Source organism: Acinonyx jubatus, chromosome C1 (genome assembly GCF_027475565.1).
Source record: "Acinonyx jubatus isolate Ajub_Pintada_27869175 chromosome C1, VMU_Ajub_asm_v1.0, whole genome shotgun sequence".
NCBI classification, from domain to species: Eukaryota; Metazoa; Chordata; class Mammalia; order Carnivora; family Felidae; genus Acinonyx; species Acinonyx jubatus.
Window position 1 is genome coordinate 118069842 of NC_069381.1, and position 25555 is coordinate 118095396.

Consider the following 25555-nt stretch of genomic DNA (forward strand, 5'->3'; position numbering starts at 1 on the left):
GCAGCAGACAACGGCAGTTACAGAATTCACTCAGCACTGCGCATGACTGATCAGAGCAATCACAGCGAGAATTCTGGATCGCGGCTGACTAATGCACGCTCAACCCAGGACTCAAGCGATCGCAGCCAGGTGAGAAGCCTGTACGGTAGCATATCAACCTTGACAGAAGGATGTAGCCAGCCCCCCATGAACTGCCCGGATCCATGTTGAATAAGAAGGAAAATTCAGGACAGGCACACTAGGAGCTACACAGTGGTCCGTTCACTTCAGGATCCTGCTCTAGTTATATCTGCATCTAGTTACGGCACACGAGTGCTTGTCTCAGGGTCTTTGTTAGTAAACTATCCAGGGCTCCTCCACCACACAGGTTTGGTTCCTCTCAACCCCATATTTCCCCTGACTTTACGAAGTCCTAGAAAAGAAGCCTTTTGGATGTAGTGGAAGAAAACCACCTGGCCCACAGTCTTAATGATAACCACAGTCAAGACACCCACAGCTCAGGTAAGGAGAACTTTTATAGAAGAACTCAGCCAAAATGAGACCTCTTGCTGAGTTGGGGAGTAGAAATGTGATCCCCTGGAAGAGAGAACAGATCCATAGTTCATCAGGAAAATCCACAAATCTTCAAGTGATCCATAGTCCCTTTATACACTGACTGATCACCCAGAAAATCATAGATATATTTCGATATTACGTGGGCTTATGTTCTCCCACCTCAAAAAGACGTATGCATAACACGCTTTTACTCAGCTGGGCACTGACTAGGGCACTTGGATTTCCTCAGAAATCTGACAGTGTTCATTGTCATCAATCCCTTTCTGGACTAGAACTATGCTCAGTGCGCCAGCTATCAGCTTGCCTCAACTCTTTCCTTGAACCAACAGGAAGCAAATGAGTCAGTGTATGAAGAGCCTTGAGTTCACAAACCAGCAGAATTTTGAAATATATTTTGGTTGCCCAATGCCCAAGGGCTGATACCAGGTGATACCAGGTCTTCCAGCATCCAACTTTTTGGGTCCCACAGACCTGTTATTCAGGGCACAGGTAACCCTTGTGGATATAGGACATATTTTAACACAACTTTGGTTAGCATTCATTTGCCACTCTCAGCCCTCAGCTTCTTTGACAGTGACAACCATCAGCACACACACTTCCCTCACCCACCCACCCATACACACTATGTTTAGAAATGCCTGGAATCATTTTGCTGGCCCCTTGCCCCCCTAGTGATCAGATTTGCCTTTGTGTATCGTCCTGTGCCCCACATTTCAGGACCTAGACTACTCTAACCATAGCCTTTGATTGTCAAGAGGTAGCTGGTGTGAGAAGACTCTGCCTCCACATCCCACTTGCCTAAACTTTTGGCAACCCTAAAGGGGTGCCCAGATCTCTAGAGGAACAGCCCAGAAACTCTGTCCCAGCTGAGTTTTAGCAGGAAGAGAGAAGGTCTGATTCAGCAGGCAAACAAAAGCTAGATCCAGAGGCTTAACAAATAGTTCAGGTTAGAACAGGACCAAGGATCATAACCACACTGAAAAGGCCAGAACACTAGGTGACCGGTGACCTCCTGAACAAATACAACCAGGGTGGTTCCTACCTTTCACCTCCCTGCAAGAAGCTGGCGTGTGAGTAGGACACAGGCACGCAGAAGACTTACTCTGCATCCCCATTCAAAAGCATGCATGACAGCTGTGCCCTGCCACACAGAGATTGGCTGGGGAGCCCACCATTGGTCTAGCAGAATTTTGTCAAACACAGGTGAAGGGGAGAAGGCTATGGCCACACTGCTGGTCTGGGATGCCGGCACCAAATCAGCTTGTCTATCATCTTGGTCGACAGGCTTGGCTTCCTCATATATGAAAGAGAAGTTGTCCAAGTAAAATTGTGAGGTGGAGGAACTCAGCACGGGTTCTTGACAGACCCAATAATGCACTTCAGCTCTGTCATCTCCTAGCTGAGTAACTTGGAAAAAACAAAATTTCTGAGTTATAGTTTCCTCATCTGTAAAAACGGGGTCATAACCCAACAGAATGACCCATGCGTGCGAAGTTTCTGGTTTTCATAGTAGGCACTTATTACTGACACCTGTCATTATTATGCACCTCACAGTAATCATTATCCTAAACAGCAGAGAACACAATGCATGGTGGGAGGTTATAAAGCAGTGAGCTTCATTTCATATGCTGGCATGAGCGTTATCCTCTTTATATTGGGCGCCTTGGAAAAATGTACACTTGTTTGAAAGCTTCTGCAATTGTTTACAATAAAATAAAATAAAATAAAATAAAGTAAAGTAAAATAAAATAAAATAAAGTAGAGTAAAATAAAATAAAATAAAATAAAATAAAATAAAATAAAATAAACAGGGGCGCCTGGCTGGCTCAGTGGGAAGAGCTTGTGACTCTTGATCACTGTGAGTTCGAGCCCCACTTTGGTGTAGAGATTACTTAAATAAGTACAACTTTAAAAAAAAAAGCAAATAAACACAAAGAACCTCCTCTTTGGGAGCTTTTATTCATAATCCATTTATTACCCCATTTGAGATCTGCCTTATCATATGGTTTTGACTACAAAAATAATATATTGTTCATTCTGATCTAAGAAATACATACAAAGTTGTATTGGGCTTTTTTGAAAAAATAAAATACACCTTCAAAGGCCAAAGATTTCCCCCACTGAAGAAACCAAATAAGACTGGAAAGAAAGAAGGAAGGAAGGAAGGAAGGAAGGAAGGAAGGAAGGAAGGAAGGGAGGGAAGGAGGGGAATAGGACCAAAGGGAAGTTCAAACCAGAACCCCCCAAATTTTCATCAGTGAGTATCCTCAGAATAAGTGTATAATTTTCAGGACAACTGTTTTAAACGTCAATACATTTATTTACATTCGTTTAAAAAGTCAGTCTGTTTGCATTAGTATCTACACCTCTAAAAGAATGTATCAAAACATAGGATGTACAAATGTATAAATCATTCCATTTATTTTTTTACTGGACATACATATTATCCACTTCCTTTTACTGACTTTTAGTTAACGGTTAAGTCATTCATTTGTTTGTTCATTCATTCATTTATTGGTTCAACAGATATTTATTGAAGATCTACTATGTCACTCACAATGCAACACTGCAAAGTAAAAGTTCAGATAAATAACTTCCAGCTGGGAAGATTTCTTCATCAAAAATATCTCCTGTTATTTTTTCCATAAAATGACTTTGAAGTTTTAAAGGCATCACAGTCAAAGCCTTTAGGTGACAGACACTCTGTGAGGGCATGCCATGGACTGCCTAATTGATATTTCAGAGGCTTCTACTTCAAGATGGTGAACTGAGGCCAAGAATTTGCCTTCCCTCCTTCCTGAGATCCTTTTGAAATGATAGAAAGGAATTTTTTAATGATAAAATCAATAATAGTGAAGAGAATAGGAGGGGTGCCATCTTTGAAGAAATTTCGACAGATCTCAGGAAGACAGAACGTATTTGGCAGAAGGTCAGTACGTCAACAGATAAACCAAGTGGAGGTGTCTTCAGCCCAGAGTACATGAGGTGAGTGACAATGGGGGGGACAGTGGAGAAAGAACTACATCTTATAGGCAGGACTCCAGGCTTAACCCAAGCCCCCAAAAATCAAGTTTTCCCTCTGAAGAAATTCATTATTTTGTTTAGTGTGAGTATTGACATCCTAAAGTAAGGTTTTCTTGTTCAGGAATACCCTGGAGAGAAGCTTGCCAGTTGATATGACAAGCCCCCCTACGCAGAAACTGACAGCATTTCTTTCTTCATTCTTAAAAATGAGCTGACACCTAAATATGAACAAAAATTTAAAGGAAAAATATAAACAAACACATCATAAAATGGCATTCCTATTTATTCATTCTTAAAAATTAATGGACAACTAAGGAAGAACAGATACTTGTGGGGGGGGGGGGGAATAGAAAGGCACACCGTAAGAGATAGAATTCAAGAAAACAAAGACTTGAACAGACATTATATCCAGAAGGGAAAACCAGGAAACAAGGATTTTTTTTTCTTTTAATGAAAATGAGAAAATGGTAACTATTTCTGGGAAATTAAATTGCCAAAATAAAAACTAACATACTTTAATAGAAAGATTAGATGATGTAATTGAGGAAATTTCCCATAACACTGCGTGAAATGACAAGGGAAGGAACTGGTAAGAGAATAAGAGGCATGGAAGCTAAATCCAGGAGGTTCAATAGCCAATTAAAAGAAGTTCAGAGACAATAAAATAATTCCAAGAGCTAAAGGGAAACACAAATATTGATCAGAATTAATTAAAAGATCAAGCCTTTGGCACACCATGGTGAAATACCAAATCACCGAGGATAGTGTTCCTGAGATTGTGGCAGGGGTGGAGGGCAATGTAAACCAAGAACCATAAGGGAATTTGAATCAAAACGGATCAGACTTCTCATTAACACTGAAGATGCTGCAAGACACTCAAATAAAGGCTTCATGGGACACCTGACTGGCACAGTCAGTTGAGTGTCCAACTTTGGCTCAGGTCATGATCTCATGATTCATGAGTTAGAGCCCCACGTTGGGCTCACTGCTGTCAGCACAGAGTCAGCTTCGGATCCTCTGTACCCCCTCTCTCTCTGCTCCTCCCCCACTTGTGCTCTCCCTCTATCAAAAATAAATAAAACATTTTTAAAAATTGAAATAAAGGCTTCAGAATATGAAGGTAAAATTATGTTGGACCTAGACTCCCATGTCCAGCTTAAAAATGAGAGAAAGAACATTGTTTTCAGATCTTCACGTTTGGAAGATTTTGCCTCATGTCTCCATTTTCTAAAGAATTTTACCTATGGATGTGCTCCCAAAAAAGAGAGCAGTGAGGGGCAAGTGGGCAAAACCAAGAAAGGGAGAACTGTGGAATATGGGAAATTATAGAGCTAACCAGGATTCCAGTGAAAAGAAGCCCCTGTTACCAAGTCAACCACAGGTCTTGAAAGCAACTGGAAAAAGTCACCAAATTTCAAGAATATTGTCTTAAAGAGGAAAACTGAAAAGGATTCTAAGAGTGTAATTAGACAAATTCTAAGAAATAATGAAGAGCTGGATGATATTTGGAATATAGTAAGAATACGTGTCTTCCTCTTTATAAGAAAAAAATCAAAACTTGAAGAAGTAAAATTTGTACAGAATAGGGGTGCCTGGGTGGCTCGGTCTGTGAAGCGTCCGACTCTCAGTTTCGGCTCAGGTCATGATCTCAGAGCTTGTGGTATCGAACCCTACGTCAGGCTCTGGGCTGATAGCGCGGAACCTGCTTGGGATTCTCTCTTCCTCTATCTCTGTCCCTCCTCCCCTCACTCTCTATCTCTCTCTCTCGCAAAATGAATGAACATTTTAAAATATTGTACAAAATAGTTATGGTCTAAACGGAAAACCACCCAAATTAAAGTAAGGTTAAGAGGGAGGGAAAGTACATTTGACCTGATGCTAGGGTGCTTCCCTTTGACTAGCAAGGCACCATGACATTGGACCTAGAAAAGCCAAATACATGCTAATGGGAAAAAGACTGTTTTTTCAACATGTGGTGTTGGGAAAACTGAACAGCTACATGTTAAAGAATGAAACTGGACTACTTTCTTACACCAGACACAGAAATAAACTTAAAATGGATTAAAGATCTAAACGTGAGACCTAAAACCATAAAAATCCTAGAAGACAGCATAGGCAGAAATTTCTCTGACATCTGCCATAGCAACATCTTTCTAGATTTGTCTCCTGAGGCAAGGGAAATAAAAGCAAAAATAAACCATTGGGACTACATCAAAATAAAAAGCTTCTGCACAGCAAAGGAAACAATCAACAAAACTAAAAGGCAGCCTTCTGAATGGGAGAAGATATTTGCAAATGATATATCTGATAAAGGGCTAGTATCCAAAATTTATAAAGGACTGATATGACTCAACACCCAAAAAACAAATAGTCCAATTAAAAATGGGCAGAAGACACGAACAGATATTTCTCCAAAGAAAACATACAGATGGCCAACAGACACATGAAAAGGTGCTCAACATCACTGATCATCAGAGTAATACAAACCAAAACTCCAGTGAGATATCACCTCACACCACTCAGGATGGTTAAAATAAAAACATAAGAAATAACAAAGACTGGTGGGGATGTGGAGAAAAAGGAACCCTCTTACACTGTTGGCGGGAATGCAGAACTGGTACAGCCACTGTGAAAATGGTATGGAGATTCTCAAAAAGTTAGAAACATAACTACCCAATGATCCAGCAATCGCACTACTGGGTATTGACCCGCAAAATACAAAAACACTAATTCAAAGGGATACATGTACCCCTATGTTTATTGCAGCATTATTTGTAATAGCCAAATTATGGAAGCAGCCCAAGCGTCCATTGATGGATGAATGGATAAAGGATATATCTATATATAGAGATAGATAGATATCTATCTCTATATAATGGAATATTATTCAGGCATAAAAAAGAATGAAATCTTGCCAGTTGCAACATGGTTTAAGCTAGAGAGTATGATGCTAACTGAAATGAGTCAAACAGAGAAAGACAAATATCATATTTCACTTGTATCTGTAACTTAGGAAACAAAACAAATAAGCAAAGGAAAAAGGTGGGGGAGTGCTAGGGAGAGAAGAACCAAGGTTCAGAGTCTTAACTCTAGAGGACAAACTGATGGTTCCCAGAGGGGAGGTGGATGGGGGATGGGTGAAATAGGTGATGGAGATTAAGGAGAGCACTCGTTGTGATGAGCACTGGGTGTCGTTCTGCACAGCAAAGGAAACAATCAACAAAACTAAAAGGCAGTGTTGAATCATTATATTGGAAGTGTTGAATCATTATATTGTACACCTAAAAGTAACATAGCTCTATATGTTAACTCTACTGGAATTAAAAGGAAAAAAACTTAAAAAAAAAAAAAAAGAGAAAACGCATGCTGCTTAGTTCTGCACTAAACAAAATTGACATAACGTAATTGCTGATTACTGGCTTTCAGTTTTTAGAAACATTGGTAGACAAAGCATAGAAAACTGAGTAGTTGCAAAACAGAATGTAATCATTATCTAGAAGTGATAATGTAAAAAATAAAGATACAGCTGTACAGAAGCAGGGAGGGGAAAAGAGGGAAGGCTTGAGAAGGAAAGGTCTTCATTTTGCAAAAATGAAAGGTTAAGAGACAAAATTGAAAGCAATGGAACAAGAAACAGAAGCCTAAGTATATGTTATTTAGGGGCGCCTGGACGGCTCAGTCGGTTAAGGGCCGGACTCTTGATTTTGGCTCAGGTCAATGCTCTCATGGTCGTGGCTCTGTGCTGAACACAGAGCCTGCTTGGGATTCTCTCTCTCCCTCTCTCTCTTTCTCCCAAAATAAATATATAAACTTTAAAAGCACAAAACACTTCAAGAGTGATGATGTTCCCTTTAAAATAAAAATGGACATATAATTTAAACCTATATGGCAACCAGTAGAGGAAGCTAAAAATCTTACTATAACTATCAAAAATTGGAATGATCGAGGGAGGAGAGGAAGGGGCGATGTGAGAGAAATTCTCACCCAGCCCAGCAGGAGGCATAGATAGTGTCTCGAGTCCATAGAGCCTGAAAAGTGGCCCTGGCATGTTATTTTGAGGTATTGGAACAACTTATTTAAGGTAAAACCAGAAAGGGCTTCGAAGTTCTTGCCTCTATGTATTGGGTGGGGGGCAAGGAGCATTTGGGGAAAGGATTTTCATTCCCATCATAACTGTTTTCTGACTTGTTCATTAGTACTGCATGATAAATATTTTTCAGAATTAAAAACCACAAGCTTCACATCAGGGATTCAGGCAGGGGCCCGGCAGGAAACAAGTGGCACACTCACCCTGAGCCATTGAGCAGAGCTTCCCAGGACTATTTGTAATTATGTGGGCAGGGAACGCACAGAGACCTGTGGCCTGCCAGCCGTGGGCTGTCTTTACCAGCCCACAACCCCAAAGGGTTGGGATCGCCTGCCGAACCCGGTAGATAGTATGGAGAGGGCTGTGAAATCGCGATTTATAACAAGAAATATGTATTTGGACTTCGTCCCCACTTCTGGCACAAAACTCCTAAAACGTTGGGAATTTAAGTGGTAAGAGCAGGACAGGTGTCCTGATGGTCACAACAAGCCCCTCTCAACCCTTTCAACCGCACCTGAGTTATGCTAGTGAGGTGACTTGTGGACAGCCCTTGAGGATGACGGGCCAGTTGCCAGGAGAGCCAGCTGCTTGATTAGAAGGTTGGAACTTTCAGTTCCACCCCACTGACCTGTGTGGGGAGAGGGGCACCCGGAGGTCAATTGCCAATGGCCAATGATTGAACCGATCACATAAGGAAACCTCCATACAACCCCAAAAGGTCAGGTTTGGAGAGCTTCCAGGTGGGTGAACTTGTGGATCATGGAAGCTCCACACCCCTGTCCTTGCACCTCACTCTACGCATCTCTTCAATCTGGCTGTTCCTGAATTATATAATTTATAATAAACTGTAATCTAGTAAGTAAAATGTTTCTCTGAGTTTCTCTGAGTGAGTCGCCCTAGCAAATTAATCAAACCCCATAAGAAGGTTGTTGGAACCTCTGGCCTATAGCGGATGGGTAAGCAGCACGGGCAATGGCCTGGACTTCCTGTTAGCGACTGACGTAGAAGGAGGGGACAGGCAGCCTTATAGGACTGAGCCCTTATCCTGTGGGATCCGATGCTATCTCAGGAAATAGTCAGAATTCAGGTGAATTGCTGGATAATTGCTTGGTGTTGGGGGGTGGCGGGAAATGCAAACGTTGGAATTGGTGTCAGAATCTAGGACTGTGTGTCAAGAGCTGAGGTCTTTGACAGAAGACACAGCCACCCCGTGATGACCACACAAGAGGGGGCCAAGGAAATCAATAACTCTCTTATTCTCCTTTTACCCCCCCTCGTCTCCCGTGGGTGCTTCTTATTGGCCAAACCCAGCCAAAAATCCAGAACTGTACTGTCCAGGACAGGAGCCAATAGGCATATGTAACTATTTAAACTAATTAAAATTTAAAATTCAGGTCCTTAGCCATATTAGTCACACTTCAAGTACTCAATAGCCACATATGGCTAGTGGCTCTCATACTGGACAGCTCAGATACAGAGTATTTCCATCATCCCAAAGTTCTACTTGGACAAGCTTGATAAAGGGCCAGGGAGAGCCACTGTGCATGACGGTCAGCCTCTTGGGCACAGAGCAGGTAAGGAAGGCTGGGGACTGGATCTGGAGGGAGACACAGGGGCTATGGAGCATGTTCAACATTTACAAAAGCATGTCTCATAACATACTCTGAAAACTATAATAAAATTGGGGGGGAGGGGCAGTTGATGGCCGTATAAATTTGACAAACTCTATACACTGTTTTGTTCCCTTGAAGACTCAAGATATACATCAGCCTAGTAACAGCTGTGAGAAATCCTGGAAATGTGTTTAACACTGTTTAAAAGCAGGTGTTTTCTGAACTCTTTTGGCTACGAAATCTTTTTTTTTTTTTTTTAATGGAATGAGTTACAACACCTTTCACAAAGTTCTTTTTTATACTGGATATTTATCATTTCGGGGCTCCCAAGATCCTGTCGACCCTCCTTGTTTGGGGTGGAGGATCCCAAAAGAGATAAGAAGGTTGGATCCATCTGCCCAACACAGGAAGCTGACCAGTGGCTGAGAGGCCTTCTACCAAGAGACCCAGGGGAGACCATCAGATGCCCCCACCCAAGCGGCAGTTGCAAAGAAGCCCTACTCAGATCTCCAGCTCAGGGAAGCATGATTGACGGACAGTCCCAGATGCTGCCCCTCTGATCTACCCTTTGTTCATGCCGTGCTTCCCCTGGGCTGCTCCCAGCCAAAGACTAAACACAGCGGGGGCAATCATGGGAGTATCCCACACAGACACGGGAGTCTAAAGTCACCTTTGGCTTGAGGATTCCTCATTGGTCTGGTTGGGACTTTCTGAGGGCTGCCCTGCAGCCCGACACTCCTATCTGCTCTCCTTGCCTCCTACTTCATTTCAAAACTATCAGACCTGCATCTCTGACCGAAGACTCTGGCTTCCTGCTTTTTTTTCCTTCACAGGAATTTCCCCCAATAAATCTCTTTCAGGCATGTGTAATACCATATTGGTGTCTGCTTCTTAGAGGATCTGAACCAACATAATTGAAGACCCGAATCTTGAGTAGTGTCTCAAAGAGGTGGGAACACACAGAAATAATTCAAGGCGGAGCTCAGCGTCACGGACAATCCTTGGACACGTTTTGTTGGCCAGGCTCAAAAGGGTTACTGAGTGAACTTCCCAACCTATTTAAAATCGCCTGATTTTCACATTGGTTAGCCGTGAAAACTGAACTCTTCACACCGGCATCAATTGCTAACGTGCTCTGACCATGTCAGGAAAGAGCCACTGCCTTGTCGGTGGTCCAAAGCCTCGCCACACGTTATCCTCCTGACTGTCTGGGGTGAGCAGCTCCTGGCCACGGCCACTGAGACTTGTATTCTGTGGAAGACCAGACTTTGAGGAGAAGAAATGGGTATTTTGAATAAAAGGCACTGTTCTTGCCTTGTATCAATACATAACATAGGGTTTGGGGGTATACACTTACCATCAAGGCTCAAAAAGATGGTTGGTAGCCTTTAGAAAGGGCAAAACAGGGGCACGTGGGTGGCTCAGTCTGTTGAGTGTCTGACTTCAGCTCAGGTCATGATCTTGCAGTTCAAGCCCTGCATCGGGCTCTGCGCTGACATCGCAGGGCATGGAGCCTGTTTCGGCTTCTGTGTCTCCCTCTCTCTCTCTGCCCTTCCCTTGCCTGTGCTCTGTCTGTCTGTCTCTCTCTCTCTCTCTCAAAAATAAACATTAAAAAAAAAAAGAAAAGAGAAAGGGAAAAACAAGTTTTCTTTTTCTTTTCTTCTTTCTTTTTCTCCCTTTTTGGAAAGCTGGTGGTGAAGTGCGTGCCCTGGCAGCCACCCCTGGCTCCCTGCAGTGAAACTACCTCAGACCCTGAGGATGCTTGTTTGGAGATGGGAGCCAGGGTGGGTGCTGGAAGGTGGGAGGTAGGAGCTGTGCCTAGCTTTCCAGCAGAGGTGCTCTTGTGGCCCCCGCGGGGAAGGGTTGAGAATCCGGGGGAAGAGGTGGGGAACAAATACCCAGCAACTTCAGCTGTGGGACCAGGCGGGAGACGGGAGCCCTGGCCATCGCCCACCAGGCCACTGCTCCTCTGTCTATGGTCCACATCGCCTGCCACTCCGTGAACATGTCACTTGCCGAAGGAACCACGTTTTGGCCAGTTTTGGCCCGCACCTTCACCTGCCAGCGCCGTGCTAGGCCTAGGAGGAGACGAAGGTGAGTCACAAGGTGTCCTTGCCTTTAAAATCTCACAGAGGAGTGAAGATGTCAGAAAAAGGGAGAAGGAGAGAGAGCAATGCCACTGGGTGGCACCGACCACGGAGTCTAGGTGGCCTGTAGGAGCCAGTGAGGCTCCCCGAGGGCAGTGACTTGGAAGCTGGGAGGTGAAGCACAAGCAGGACTTTGCCAGGCGAAATCTGGAAAAGAGACTTCAGACCAGGAGAAGATGCCGTATGAATCTCAGCGACTGAAGTCCCCGAATTCCCAAAGCATGCATGCTGACGTCAGAATGACTAGTTTAAATACTCTGTACTGTCTGCTTCTCCAGCAAACTGGAGGGATCCAGTGCTCTCTGAGCCTCAGCATCTCCACCTGTGAAATGGCGAGAGTCATAGGTACGTGATGGCAGGGGGCTGGGGACTAAATGAGATGCGGTCTGTGCAAACATTTTACGGGACTGTATGCAGTGCTCTCTCTACAAAAGCCCATTGCTCTCATCATCAACGTGAGTGCTGTTATTATTCATTAATTCAGTGCCAGCGGCTCTGCTGGAGACTGAGGATTCAGAGGTGAATAAAACAAAGCCCTGCCCTCCAAGTGACCACAGTCTAATAACAAGAATTCACACGTGGGGCTTTTTATGTGCCGCCTCTGTCCCCAGCGCTCCAGCTCTGTGTGTAGTCATTGTTTTACCGTCGCGACAACCTGAGAAACAGGTGCTATGACTACTCTCATTTTGCGGGTGCGGAAACTGAAACATGGTGGGGGTGTGTGTGTGTGTGTGTGTAAAAACTTGTGCAAGGCCTCACAGCGGACGGGTGGGAGTGCCCAGACGTGAACCCAAGTAAGTTGGCTCCAGACGCTTCTTTACACCGCCGTCCCTAACAGGGAGATGGACAGTTGAGAGGCAACGGTACTATGACGTCAGTACTGTGAGCGTAAGTTGCGTGGAGGGCAGGGGATTTTCAGCAAACGCTCCTTGGAAGAGACGGTCCCTGAGCTGCGTTCTGGTGAGGAGGTGAGGCAAGGTGTGCTGGGAAAGAGAAGCATCAGAATGAAGCCCTCGAGGGGTGGGTGACAGCCGAGCTCCTCCTGCCCTTCAGGGTGGGAGGGGACAGGTTTGGAGAGGTGGCCAAGAGCAGGTGCTGAAGGCCTTGAGCGCCATGCTAAGGAGGCGGACGGTCCTCTGAGGGCAGCAGAGACTGTGCTGGAAGGCTCGCTCTGACTGGGAGAGGCGGGGATGATGACAGGTGAAGTGGAGAGACAGCGTGGGGGCTACCACAGAGGTCCAGCTGCCATTCCCGGTGACTGCAAATGGAAGTGCGCCAGCAGAGACGGAAGTATGAGGACCTTTAACACACAGAGAATGACGAGAGAGAAAGCGGGAGAGACATTGAGAGAGACCACAGGGTCCTGGCTTGCATGACAGGTGGGGCAGGGTGCCAAGCACCAGGACCTAAGGAGGAAGACCGGGGACCTCCCTGGTAGAGTAGGGCACAGGAAGCAGGGCCAGAAGGTGACAGACTGCGAGTGAGCAGAGGGGAGTGAGGAAAAGAAGCAAGTATCTGCCCAAGAATCCCAGCAAGTTGAAGGGCAAGGGGGTTGGGTCAGACACCAAGAATCTACTTCGATGGAGTTCTGGGTACTCAAACCTCGGCTTAGGTATATCTAAAGACTGTGCTTGTCCTTGTCATTCGAAAAGTCCTTGTTTTCAGTCCTATTTTTCCCCAGTCTTCACTTGCCAAGACTTCATGTTTCACTGCCCCCACTGACGTAGAACTGTTGAATTAACTTCTCAATATCTTTGTCTGCTCGTCACTGTTCCCTGCACACATATGCATAATAGGAAAAGGAGCAGGTTTGGCCGGTGGGTATTTGTAATGTGCCGAAACTGATACATAAACCGATAAACACGCCACTGCCGTCGCCAGTAATAATAGCAACCATTCTCAGCTCCTGTTTATTGAGCATCTATTATGCACCAGGTGTTCTGTTGGGAGTTTTACAAACCTGGCCACTATTCAGAGTAGAAATGACATTTCTCTCTTACAGGGGGAGAAACTAAGGCTTGAGGTTATGTGAGCAGCTGAGGATGACAAAGTACAGGGTAAGTAGCAGTGGGATGTATGTGTGCCACCTGCCAAGGGCACAGCCTTTAGGCAGCCCTTCAAAATGTGTTTGCATCTAAATGACTTGATATCCTTCCTATGATCCTTGGGGAGAGAAGAGTTGTGTGTGGGAAGTAGAAGAAGAGGGGGCAGAGCAAAGGGAACAGAGTTATGTGAACTTAAGTCAGGGGATTACTGTCCCCAAGCTCAGTATTTACAAGCCGTTACTATGCCTTCAAACAGTCAGGCCCGATGGGCTCCTTCAGAAAAGAACAAGCATCTGAATGGGTTTTCGTGCTTGCCACAGATATTTATCTAAAGAAATGGAACACGTGATGCAAAAATTCCTGGCCAGCTTCTTTTTCTTATGTACGTATGTATGTATATATGTATGTATTTTAGTGTTTATTTACTTTTGAGAGAGAGAGTATGAGCAGGAAAAGGCCAGAGAGAGAGAGAGAGAGAGAAGGGACAGGGAATCTAAAGCGGGCTCTGTGCTGACAGCAGAGAGCCCAACACGGGGCTTGAACCCCTGAACCGTGAGATCATGACCCTGAACCGAAGTTGGACACTTAACCGACTGAGCCACCCAGGCGCCTTCCTGACCAGCTTTCTTTCAAGAACATAAATTACAAATCATCCGTTCGCTTACCAAGTATGTATGCAGCACCTACAGAATGGCAAGCATTGGGTTAGACACCAGGGGTACAGTGGCAAATGTAATCAACCACACCAGTATGTGAGACTGAACACAGGGTGCCCATCCCTGAACTGTCTCTGCGGGGGTGACTGGAAGGCTGAGAGTAGTCCCAGAAGAGACGGAGGAGGGCCTTCTGGGCAGAGGTGTGGCTTGAGCAAAGGCCGCTTGCCCTCACAGTTTTTGCCACCTCTTGCCACCTATTGTGTCTTGCAAACTCTAACTCGCCCCTTAAACCTTGGGCAGGCTTGCTTGGCCTAAACTCCCTGGCTGGGTCGGGGAGCTCTCCTGTGGGTTTCCTCCATACCTGTCGCATACGTCTATAGAAGCAGGTATTTGCAGGGAGCCCAGCCTGGGTGTCCGTCTCCAGTCTGAGCCCTCTGGAGACAGGTGGTGAGACATTTAGTTCCATGTTCCCAGAGCTGGCACAGAGCAGGTCCTTGATACATGCAGTGGAATGACAGTAGCATGCTGGAGGAGGTGTCTGAGAACCCTTTAGGTGGTCCTGGCCAACACTGCCCCTTTAACCACTTAACTGTTTGTTTTTGAGGAAGAGAGATTGGAGGCCTGAGCTCTGCCATGATGACTGGGGCATATCACTTAAGATTTGGTTTTCCTCCCTTACCAAATGACAAAGTTAGATCAGCATTGTGGGCTTCGGACAATATACAACCTACCAAAGTCCGTAAGAAGGGCTGTTTGTGCTGAAAGAAGTCCATGGTTAGCCTACACCCTATAGTCAAGATGAGCAAAGAGAGTTCTTCCGGAAGGGAGGTAACCAGCACATTTGGTCTTTGATTTAGTTTACTCTGACCCACAATTCTGTGACATAGTGTTGCTTTTGTCTGTAATTCACTTGAAGCTTAATCTTTCAACAAGAACACAAAGTTCCTGGCATAGAGTGCGATGGTAGCTAAATAATAATAGGTAACGTTCATGGAGAACTTTACTTTTTGAGCAAGTAAAAGGATCACATGTCCAAAAATGAAAATGATATAAAAAGAGGTACATGGAGCACCTTGTCCCAACCCATTTTATACCCCTGGTCTCTGCCCCATGAGTCACCAGTTTCAATAACTGCTGATCCGTCCTTCCCAAGTTTTTTTATTCAAGTTTATATTTTCAAAAACACATCTTCAGCATCTAGGGAAATGATCATTTGACTTTTCTCCTTAGATCTATTTTGAAACACTGTCTTTGCATATTTAGAATAAGCTGCACTTGGTCACGAAGACTTATTCTTTTCCTATGCTGCTGCATTCTGATTGCTAATATTTTATTTAGGATTTATGCGTTAGTATTCATGTAGGAGATTCATTTATTGTTTCCTTTTTCTACAGCCTTTGGTATCAATGTTAACATATCGGGGTCAAAAACAAAAGTCATTCTTCCTTATCTATGCTCTGGAACAGTTTAAATGGCATTGGAAACATCCACCCTTTAAAGGTTTGGTTAAATTTGCCTGGAAACTTTCAGCCCTGGTGCTTTTTAAATATTAACTCCTTTACAATATTATCTAGCTTTTTTATATGAAAATTGGCTTATTTCGATATTCTGCAGTTGGTTTCAGTAAGTTATATTCTCCTAGAAAAGTATCCATTCCTTTCAAATTTGCAAATTTAGATAAAATTGGGTAAAATTGTTTTTAAAATGTCCTTGCTTTCTGCATTTTTCTTTCTTGCCATTTTTTATCCGTTGCCTTTGTTTTTTCCTCCTTGATTTTGGAGAAGTCTTATCTGTTCTACCGATTTTGCCCCAGTGATGTGGGTATTCACTTATTCACTTGGTTTTCCCACTTTGTTTTGCTATGTTAACATTCTTCGTATTTTCTTTCTTCTGTTTTCCTCTGGTTTATTTTGTTGTCCTTTTTCCTAACTTTTTTGATGGATTCTTAATTCTTTCTATTCCATTCCTTTTATATTTAAATAAATATTCCTTTTATACATTATGATATTTCCCATAAGTGCCGCTTGAGTTCAATTCTTTAGATACGCAATCTAACATGTAGTAATTTTTCGTTATCATTGGTTTTTAGAAATTCTGCAATTTGAATTTGTACTTTTCTTTTAACCCAAAAGTTGTTTAAAGGACAACTTTCTTAAAATTCTCTGATCTTTCATTAATTTAAATTTTTACTGCATTGTGAATAGAAAATGTCCACTCTACCTGAGTTTTTGAAACTTACTGTGATTTCATTTGGGGTGACCAATGGAATGGCCAATGATTGTGGCTGTTCCATGGACACACTAAGCAAAAATACGTTCTCTATCTTCAGGGCACAGAGTTTGATATATATTCATCCCATCTACCTTTATGATTCTGTTACTTAGGTCTTTTGTATCCTTATTCATTTTTGGTCTAATTGATCTGAGAGAATGTGTTGCTATTCCTGAGATGTGGAATGTCTGGGGAGGAGCCAGTTCCAGAGGGAAGAGTGGGTATGGAAAAATCATAAAGTCCATTGGATCATCTCCAACCAAAAATCATTCTTGCCAAACACTAATTTGCAAAGATGTATGCACCCCTATGTTTCCTGCAGTGTTATTTACAAAAGCCAAGATATGGAAGTAAGCCAAATGTCCACTGACAGATGAATGAATAAAGAAGAGTCAAGATATGTGTATATATGTGTGTATATATATCATAAATATACATAACATATACACATATATAATGGTATATTACTCAGCCATAAAAAAAGGATGAGGTCTTGCCATTTGCAACAACATGGATGGACCTAGAGGGTAGCATGCTAAGTGAAATAAGTCAGACAGAGGAAGACAAATACCACATGATTTCACTTATAGGTGGAATCTTAACAACAAAACAAATGAACCAGCAAACAAAAGCAGAAAGAGACCCACAAGGACAGAGAAGCTGACGGTTGCCAGAGGGGACAGGAAAAAAAGTCACTCTTGCCATAAAGAAAAAGGTCTCCCCAAAGTGACCAAGGTCTGTATCTTCCAACTTTTAATGGTACTACTTGACAGAAGAGTCAGTCTTTCATTTAATCAGATAATTTTGTATTGTTTTCTAATTTTTTCATACATGGAATTTTCCCTCCAAAATCAAGTTTAAAAGTTGAGTCCTCTTTTTCATTTCTGTGGAGGATAGGACAAGGTCCTATTCATGGCTTGGAGGGATTTTAGATGGTAATGTTGCTGATAATGACATTTGAGCACTTGCTATGAGCCAAGCCCTCCTTTAGGTACTGGGTATCTCTGACAGTATTAAATGCATAGCATTTAATAAACTCGTAGCATCCCCATTTTACAGATTCACAACCATAAGGCAAGTGGGGCTAAAAAAACAAAAAACAAAAAACCTCAAGTTCAAACTGTTAGTGAGTACACAGCCAGGACCCTGACCTTAGTCACTCTCCTCTGTTGCCTCTTTCAGAGATCAGCTCATCCAGTGGCTTCATTTTACAGGTGAGGAAACAGAGTCTCAATGTTGCTGAGTCAGCCAGCAAATGACTGGCTGGGCTAACACTAAATCCTTGAGGTTTAGACCTTCATGCAGAACCTTCCCACCATACAGCACTGCCCTTCGTGTGTACAGAAGCAATATCCTGCAATATAAAGAGGTTGTAATTGCTGGATGATATGGGCTAATCATTTGATAGCAATTCCTGCCTGTCTGCCTCACCTCACAGGGCTGCAGAAGTAATGCAAAGATGTTTTCATCGAAGGCTACTTAAATGACATATACTTTTGATTTCTGAATAAGTCAGTGTAAAATAAATTCACTTTTAATAGGACCAGGATATATGAAATAACAAAAAACTGAGGTTCTACAAGGGATAAATGCTCTAGGTGGGACGACTTATGTGGTTTTGGTTCTTTTAAATTTATTTATTTTTGAGAGAGGGGGTGAGAGGGGAGAGAATCCCAAGCAGGCTCTGCACTATCAACACAGAGCCCCACTTGGGGCTCGATCTCACAAATTATGAGATCATGACCTAAGCTGAAATCAAGTCGCTTTACCGACTGAAACCCCCAGGCGCCCCAGGGCTTGTGTTTTTAATAGGCATTTCCTGCACTCTCCAATTCTCTTGCACATGATCTTCATTCTTTGCTTATGGGTTGTAGGTGTCAGGCTCCGAAACAGGCACTTTCCCAGAACAAGAAAGAACCGAAGATAGCCGATGGAAGAGAACACTAATCAATCGTCAGGGAAGAGGATGATCATTAAACACACACACACACACACACACACACACACAAAGGGTGAGTTTCTTGTATTATCTCCAAATCCAGCTCTCAGAGCCTTTCTGTTGCCAAGAGTGACCTAACATTTCTCTCCATGTCTCTAGCTTGGCTTTGGAGGGCAAGATTTGTTTTGTTTTGCTCCATTCCATACTTATTCCAGTAATTATGAAAAGAGGAAGGGGTTTAGGACATATGGGGAGGGGAGACTGACTCAGTGTATCAACTTGACTAAGAAAGGACATAATGGTTTGGCAAAATAAGACCATTTCATCCTGAAAGTGTAAACACATCCTATACTAGTGGAACTATTTGGCTTGCCAAAAACCAAAGGTATTTAGCTGAATATGGCAGGGACCTAAGCCAAATGACTAGAGGTGGTACCCTGTACAACTGCACAGAGGCTTCCAGAACTGGTTAGGGAACCTGATTCTGATGCTGGAACTGGTGGTGTTCCACTTGGATTCATTTGGGATGGGATCCACAACAAGCCCTGGAAACCTGTCCTGTAATGGCACAGAATCTCTGGGAAACTGCTCCTTGTCTTGAATCATGACATCATGAAAAGATTTGTCCAAAGGTAGTCTTACAACCTGCCAGCTTTGGGGCTTGCAGCAGAAACTGAATAAAATGCATTCCTATCATCCTAAAGAGCACACTGATCTCCTCAGCCTTCTAACCTAGCATTTGGTAGATGCCAAATGACGAGCTAAAAATGTAGGATGGATTCCTCAGAGAGGTTCTAGACTCTCCTTTCTCAGTTTGCCTAGTTTTGTTTTTGTTTTTGTTTTTTAAAGAAAAGACTGAAATGGTTCAGTTGTGGGTGGCCTAGCTCAGATTCTAGGCAATCTCTTCAGTAGGGTCTCCAGCCTTGCTGACCTAAACATTCTTGTTTGCAAAAGAAGATCCTATTTCAAAGGAAATGTGGCCGATTCGTGCTTTACCACGTAGGTTATCAGGAGCCTCCTCTGTTGCACCACGTGAGAAAGTTGAGCTGGGAACTTTCTCACTTGCCTCAAATTTAAGTCACAAATTAAAATGTATCTGGCAAAAATGGGAAAAGGGTTGAAAAAAGGTGAGTTTTGTATGAAATTGGGTGCAAGTATTTTCTAACCTCAGAACTTCAGGTTTTATGGGGGTCTCCAAGTTCAGTTAGTTCAAGCCCTACATCTGATTGCTTCCAGTGATCTGGATGATCTATTTGGTGGGCAGTGTTCTCTTCCCAGGAAAGACACGAGTTATCTGTAAGGCATCTGTAGCTTTCATATTACCCGGAATCCAGCCTTAATCGTGAAGGGAACATTAGTAAACTATCTTAGTTTACTAATGGTCACTTAGTTACAAAGAATGGAAAACCACTCAATTTAAATCCTTTCTGGGGCACCTGGGTGGCTCAGTTGGTTAAGCATCTGACTTTGGCTCAGGTCATGATCTCATGGTTCCAGAGTTTGAGCCCTGTATTGGGCTCTGGGCTGACAGTTCAGGGCCTGGAGCCTACTTGGGATTCTGTGTCTCCCTCTCTCTCTGTCCCCCCGCCCCCCATTCACACTATCTCTCCTTCAAAAATAAACATTAAAAATTGTTTTACTCCTTTGTAGAGTTTATTGGAAGGAATGTGTAGGTTTCCTGAGGAGGAGAAAGATATCAGATGGTTTTCCTCTCTCTCTTCTCTTTTCTCATTTCCCATTGTCTGTTTGTCTCAGCAACTACCTTTCTCTTGCATTTCCAGCTTCTGCTTCATTATGACTTTTTGGCTCTGATATAGGACACCTGTTTTTGTTTCTTTTTACATTTACCTTGTTTTTCTTATCATCATGTCCCAATTTTTTCTTCAGAGAATCAGCCATGGGAATTGGTTTGGCAATGGACACCTGACTCGACCCCAGCCAACAAGATGGTGAGACCCTGGCCAAGGTTTCTGGAAGATGGCGTGTGAATGGAGGAGGACACGAGGTTGGCGTTGCCAACACCATCCTGCCTCTGTGAAGCCCAAGCCCAATGGCAACACAGCAGTAGAGCAAAGGGATAGAAGCTACATCCTGATGGCAGTTTTGGAAACCCGAACCCCAGCTATATGTGAAGCCAGTTTCATGGGCCAGTAACTTTCTTGCTTGCTTGCTTAAGTCATTTTGGATCAAGCACTCTGTCAAGCATAACCCCCAAGTCCCAACTGATATAGCCATTGGCCCTGGATTTCCACCCAGCCAACCCCACTCCTCGCCATGACCTTGCCGTTCTGGTTTCCTAATTGGCCTGGTTAGGAAGGGCGTGCTCAGGAAGGACTGGTTTAATGTGGTATGTAGGGCTATTCTTCTCAGAGCCAAAGGGAGGGCAGAGGGAGAGGAAACAATTAACTTCTTACGTTTAGAGTCATTAGAGTCCTTGATCTGACAATTAGCCTAATCATATTTTTTTCCTGTCTTCATTAGGGTCATGAACGTTAAAATATAGGGAATAAGATGCAAAAATCAGTTCCAACTTCATAAATAATGCTTGTGATGCATTTTCGTACACAAATCTAATGGAAATTTAGAAAATGAACGGGTCTGCTTTGTCATTATTCTCTTGTGGGTATGCCAACAGCTTTGAAAAGTTTTTCAGTACGCCAACTTTAATTTTATAACTGAAAACAACAGAGTAGCTTTGAAGCTCAGGTTTAAGTCATAAACGAAAATGTATCTGGTAAGAAGTGCATTACATTCTATTTCTTTATTATGAGAATATTTAACCCAGTTCTGACTTAGGGGCGCCTGGATGGCTCGGTCGGTTAGGCATCCGACTCTTGATTTCGGCTCAGGTCATGATTTCATGGTTCATGAGATAAGAGCCCCGAATCGGGCTGTGTGCTGACAGCACGGAACCTGCCTGGGATCCTCTCCCTCCCTCTGTCTGCCCCTCTCCCGCTTGTGCTTGCATGCACTCTCTCTGTAAAAATAAATAAACTAAAAATATTATAAAAATATCTCCACTATACTACATCATGACGCAGATAGTCTTTTCCCACACCTCTTCCTTCAAGACATCTAACTTACTTCATCAGAAAATAATAAATCTCAGGCTCGGAAGCCATGTCTTTGCCAAGAATTGTACCAGTGAAGTGGTTCATTGTTCCAATTAACATTTACATTTGTTTAGGAAGGGCAAGGACATGACTGTCACATACATGTGACACATCCAACGTTTCACTTCCATTTTACACCTGTGTTGACATCACAAGCAGAGCACAGGTGCAGCCTGAGAAGAATGAGAGCTTGGGCTCCATCCTGAGCCGTGGAGTCTACCTACGTGTGACGTTGGCAGATTATGACCTCTGTAAGCCTCTGTTTCTTCACATATAAAGGACTGATCTTATATCTTTACAGGTAATAATACTGGCCTCATAGCTTTAATGGGGTAACTAAATAAGGTAGTATATGTAAGCATATAATTAATGCTCAGTGTTACTTACCACCTATCACTTAAGGTAACAAATAATAATGCCCTTCACAATCAAAACAATCACAACTCACGAATGTCCATTTCCTACCAGTTGTCAACACTGCCGTAAATCTTCCATAGTTATGAAATAGAATCTACCTTTTTTCATAATTTGAAATGTTACCGCCCTCTTAACACTACGGAAACATCTCGTTCTGCTACTAACAGGCTATATGACCCGGGACAAGCAGGTAAGCAACGTGAGTTTTGCTTCTGTATTTGCAAAATGCCCAGATTGGGCTGTCGTAGATGAATGTTAGGGTCCCCCCTAGCTCTACCATTCTTCTCTGTGCATCTCAGAATTCAGTTCTGTGGCCACGTGATGCATGTGACTCATCACAGGATAATTACATCCTGATTTCAAACGAGCCCATAGTCTGCTCAGGAGAAAAACCGCTGCCATCTAGTCTCCCCAACGAACATCAGCCTCAGGATAAAAGGAAAGAGAGCATAAAAGGATGTAAGAGTATGGCGATTCACAGGCTCAGAGTTTCCATTTTGGAAATGTCTAAAACTTATTTCTCAAAATTTGAGGACGAATTTTGTGATGCAGGGGTAGTGAGAGAAAAGTGTGCCACGGGGCACGATGGATGCTTATCCCCTGGGCTTACAGTCTACTGTTCCACAAAGCTCCAAACACAAGTTGCCTTAGTTATTGGAAATGCTAATGATTGGTATACTTCTATTTTTCCGCAACTGCAGAACAGAACTGCCTAATTAACCATTCCTTTGGTATTTACTTTGAAGCCAACTGTGCATTTCTTGGCCTCTTCACATACAATTGATGCCAGCTCCCACGCAATTCCACAGAATTCTTGTACAGTTCTCACTTGCTCTGCCCCATCTTTTTTGCTTAGCCTCCCCTCTACTACCTGACAAATGGTGCACGTTCCAGAAATTACGATACCATCAGAAGGTCTCTACACACTCGTCTAAAAGACATTCAGGGAGAGATGCAAAAAAATGCCTTCGCACACAAGTGGGGAGAAGGGCCTAAATTAAATTTCTAATGGACACAGCAACAGAAGAAAGTGCTGTGTGTGAAGAGCCCAGACTCTCCCTGACAGATGGCATGCAGTGAGTGCATGCTGTTAGCTGGGCAGTGCTCAAGGGCTTGCTCCGTTGCAAATACAGAAACAATAAAACTGTTTATTGATTTTGAAGAGATCCATAATTAAGTACGACATTTTCAAAGATAAAGGTTTACCAAGGCAGAACAGCCAGGATTTAAGGGGTCTTAAAATGGAAGACTATTTAATTGATTCAAATGTCGTTCCTAGGATGGCAACACTCCAAGAACTCCAGCTTGTACGCGTGTGCGTCTGCACGTACGTCTGAGTGCAAGGGTGTGCGCACAAATCATTGGAAGTTTTAAAGTGGCGCGTGGCCATATGAAATTTTCTTGAGGTTGGAAAAGCAGAGGTTGCAACCCTTACATTCGGTTGCCTTGGGCAAGCAAAAAAAAAAAAAAAAAAATCTGTCAAGACCCAGGTCTTACTGTTAAGGCTGGAGTTGAGAAATGCCCTCCAAATGCCTTCAAGTCAACATTAGCTATGACAGAAGCAAGACTATTATTTAACAGTAGCAGCAAATGTCAAAAACAAACTGTGCCTGGCGTTTTGACAAGACACTACTGAAAGAGAACCACTTTTTCAGCACTTGTGTAACCGTGGGGGAGAATGCGACAATTAATATCCTGAGGTCTGGTAATAGGATTTCCAGGCTGCTTGGTGCTTTCCTTCTGATGCACATAAGAGGAGTAGCAAGTGGCGGACAGGGGCAAAAAGAATCCAAAACGATGAGGCCTGGAGGAAAGGACTGATACATCAAGAAATCAGGTACCTGTATGGCTAATTAAAATGTAACTCCTTCTTCAGGAAACTACAGTCTCACAGCGGTGACACTGTAAAGTATGAGGACAGAGCCATCATCCCTAGGCAAAAATAAGATGTTGACAAAACCTCTCTCTTATTTCCCACATCCTTCCTTCCCTCTGGTGTCCTCACGCCATCCTGTGGCACCTCGTCTGAGCTTCCGTCCCTGGAAGACGTTCCCAGCCTAAACTGGCCAAACCTCCAACCCAACACTCAGTATAGTAACAACTAGCCACTCTTCTGCCCCACTTTTCTGCCTGGGGCCTGTAAGCAACCTGCTGAGTGAAGCTCTGGGTGGTGGGCGGTGGGTGGGCATAGTGGATTTGGGCATTACGTATACTTTCATTTTGACAGAAACATTAGGAGAGTATCTAAATGCAAAGGAAGCACTAATGTGTTGGCTCAGTACCTGTACTTTGAAGTGGGAACCGAAGAAAAAGGAACATTTATGTAACCGAATGCCTGTTTACATATTATTGCATTTGATGTTACCAGGCCCCAAAGGAAAATGGTACTGTACCTCCATTTCAGAGATGAGAAGATGGAAGTTTAGAAAGCTTGGGGGACTCGCCCAGGGTCCCGGTCAATAAGGAACTCATGCAGCGTTCAAGCCTGGGTTTGCCGGATTCCCAAGGCTGGCTGTTTCCCTGATTCACCCTGCCAAACCTCAGGATCACACCTTGATCAGCCTCAGAACATCCTTTTTCAAAAAAGTCTGACAGTTATGGTGATTTATAAATAAAGGGGATGCTGTGAACAGTGGGAGACAGTGTAGTCTCGATGCGTAAGCCTCAGGATATGATTCCCACAGGCAGCTGTGGACCCTTCCCAAGAAGCTATGCCCTGCTTGCAGGCTTTACAGGGGTCATTTAAACCCCAAAAGAGAAGTGTGTCCCCATGTTTCATGTCCCACCTGCCATCATTTCCTCTGTCATCCTCACTACTTCCAGACTGGACTTTGGATTCTTCAGAGTAGAGTCATCTGTCTGTCCATGTTGTTTTCTTGTCCATCCCATGCCAAGGAGAAATGCCCTCCCCTCCTTGAGCTGAGTTTGACACCTCACCCCTACACGTGTCCCCACCCTTCAGACCAGTGGGGTTAATATCATGTCCTTTCCTGACCAGTGGGTTAATATGATGTCCTTATTCTCACAGCAGGTATCATCTATACAACCCATCTGCACAGATCCCCCAACACCAGTTCTCCGGTATCATGGGGCGCATCAAAAACGATACCACCAAGCATAATAATTCACACAGACTTCTCCCAGCCTGAACTTTTTAAAAGGTCAGAAGTCAAAACCTGTTTAAAAAAATTTATCTCCTTTCCATTCTGTCAGATTTCCACATGGGATGGTGCCTGTGGAGGCCACGGTAGAACATCTATTATCAAGAGAGGCTCAAGGCCCATGTCTAAAGCATTCATGGAGGGCAGAAGCCATGAGGCTAAGAAGGCTTACACTGGCTTTCTAAAACAACCCAGGTTCCAGGGTGGAGTGGCATATTAAACATAAGGTATGTCCGTGAAGTAGAGGGTGCATCTGAGTTAGCCACGCCCACCACGCCAAGCCACTCCCTCTAAGGGATGGCCTTAGAAATCTGTTGGAAATACACATGGAAACCACTTGCAGGGACCGGCAGGGACAGCACGGTGTGGTGATGAGAGGAACCCTTGGTCGCTAGAGCCAAGTCAGACCAGAGTTTGGAACCCTGTTCTGCCTTTCAGAAAAACATGGACAATGAGGTGCCTGGGTGGCTCAGTCGGTTAAGTGTCCCAACTCCTGATTTTGGCTCAGGTCATGGTCTCTCTCACAG

At 43.6% G+C, this 25555-nt stretch overlaps 1 protein-coding gene and 1 long non-coding RNA gene across 3 annotated transcripts in view; one reads left to right on the top strand and one right to left on the bottom strand.

The window, feature by feature from the left end:
* INSIG2 (insulin induced gene 2) overlaps positions 1-25555 on the bottom strand; it is a 54757-nt gene that overhangs the window by 2856 nt on the left and 26346 nt on the right. The window lies entirely within an intron of this gene.
* Positions 40-21321, top strand: LOC128314001 (uncharacterized). Of its 2 annotated transcripts, none has more exons than XR_008295273.1 (4): positions 40-129; positions 3082-3540; positions 13429-13483; positions 20225-21321. It is a non-coding gene; the product is annotated as an uncharacterized LOC128314001 (long non-coding RNA). The 2 variants fall into 2 exon arrangements; XR_008295272.1 differs by having other exon boundaries at positions 72-501; positions 20225-21320.